This window comes from Triticum dicoccoides, chromosome 3B, assembly GCF_002162155.2.
Source record: "Triticum dicoccoides isolate Atlit2015 ecotype Zavitan chromosome 3B, WEW_v2.0, whole genome shotgun sequence".
In the NCBI taxonomy this organism is placed as follows: Eukaryota; Viridiplantae; Streptophyta; class Magnoliopsida; order Poales; family Poaceae; genus Triticum; species Triticum dicoccoides.
Genome location: NC_041385.1, coordinates 54117818 through 54119893, shown reverse-complemented (window position 1 = coordinate 54119893; position 2076 = coordinate 54117818). Strand labels below are relative to the sequence as shown.

General features: G+C 44.1%; 1 non-coding gene across 1 annotated transcript; it reads left to right on the top strand.

Annotated features, from left to right (window-relative positions):
- Positions 1-1561: 1561 nt before the first annotated feature.
- On the top strand, positions 1562-1642 carry TRNAL-CAG. The gene has a single exon. It is a non-coding gene; the product is annotated as a tRNA-Leu (tRNA).
- The last annotated feature ends 434 nt before the right edge of the window (positions 1643-2076 follow it).

The window sequence follows — 2076 nt, the reverse complement described above, 5'->3', positions numbered from 1 at the left end:
TCAAGGGTCGTCGAGGGGTCGATGGTCGTCGAGGGTCGAGGGTCGAGGGGTCGAGAGGTCGAGAGTCAAAGATCGTCGAGGGGCCGAGGGTCGACTAGGGGTCGAGGGTCTCCGTTTAACAAGAATGCCCCCATTATGGACGTGCACAAGTTGATCCATTTTTATTCTGATCTCATCTATATATATATCCTTCTATATGTCATGTTGTCTGTCAAAGTATTGAAAAAATCCATGGCTACATCATTTGCTGGAAGTAACAGGCGTATGATGCTATGAAGCTCTTCAAAGTTGTTTCGGAACAGAGTTCCTGATAGAATAATTTGCTTTTTCATACGAATTTTAGCAAAGGCTCTGCAAATAGTGATATTTGGAAGGCTCTTGCTAAACTTCGTACCAAAAAGCTAATTATCCTATCCGGGACTCCGTTCCAAAACAATTATGAAGAGCTTCGTACCATTATGCGCCTGTCACTTCCGGCAAATGATGAAGCAATGGTTTTCTTGAATCTGACAACGTGACATATAGAAGGGTAGATGAGATCAGGAAAAATAGGGACCATTTTCTGCACATCCAGAATGGCGCCATCATGTTAAATCCCTTAAAGGTTGAGAGAATCCAAGCGCTCGAGGATCGGAACTAGGGTAGAGGGTAGAGGGTCAAGGGTCGTCGAGGGGATGAGGGCGGTCGGCCGTCCAACACCTATTCTGGAGGGCTAGCCAAAGGAAAATCTTGATGTGCAAGTGTGCAATAACACCCATGTTTTCCAGGTGAAAGGTCGGTTGGGATTCGAGACAGAGCTCAAGAAAACTGCCGCATCACAAGATGGCGTCTTGACCGGAATCCATCCACCGGTTGAAGAGCTCCGTGTGTGTGTGTGTGTGTGTGTGTGTGTGTGTGTGTGTGTGTGGACGCGCACGAGAGAGAGAGAGAGAGAGAGGTAGGGGGAGGAGGCCGAAGATGGTGTCATAGATCGGCGTACTGGACCATGGCTGCATTACCAAGGTCACCGTGAATGCCTTCCAATCACTAACAACAATGCAAGCCCACGTGGAACAAGCAGAGCTTCCTCCGTTTCTTTTTAGTCTGCATATAAGATTTGTTCAAAATTAAAATTTCAAAGTTTGAATAATTTTATAGAAAAACATATCAACATCTACAATAGTGAAGGTATATCTTATGGAAAATAATTTCATCATGCATCAAATAATATCGATTTCATAGCGTTAATGTTGATATCTTTTCCTACAAAGCTAGTCAAACTTTACAAAGTCTGGGACCAAAAGGAGCTCCCGTCCCCAACAGGCCACAAAGTGGAGGCGCGGAAGATGGGACCAAGACCGGAGTCGCAACCCGGCGATGCCAAGCTTGAGAAGGATACGATTGTGGATGATGCTAAGGAATTGCTAAATTACGTATACATCTTTGCATTCACTGTGCAACCTTACCTAAGGAAATAACTCAACCACATCAGATGTAAAGTAAAACGAAAGCATAGTGATATTCGTGAGTTTGAGACCTAGCTTGTATTATATGTAATTTCTTGTCGACATTGCGATCAAATGTCAAGATGGCCGAGTTGGTCTAAGGCGCCAGTTTCAGGTACTGGTCCGAAAGGGCGTGGGTTCAAATCCCACTCTTGACATATATTTTTTTTCTTCATTTTCTTGTTTAAATACTCCATCCGTCTTCTAACTTTACGTCCCCACAGCCACAGGATGTAGGACATAAGCTGCTGAACACACGGTCAAATGGAGTAGCTTAGCTTATAGGGTATGACGCGAACCAACCAAAGTCTGTGTGTTGCACTGATAAACAAATCAGAGTCCAGTAGAGTTGCGTTAGTTCATGCTTCATATAAAGATCGGCAGACAGAGAATTCAGACTGAACCACAAAGCATCTGAACCCGTCTGTAGAGAAACATTAGACATGGAATCCTGTAACAGCAGATGGATATACGGACTCGGCAGTAGGAGATTACGAAGCTGACAAGCTGTAGCTATCCCTAAAAAAATAAGACAAGCTGTAGGTTCACGTGCCAACAAGCTGCCAGGAGAAAAAAAGTTCAAAATTACTAA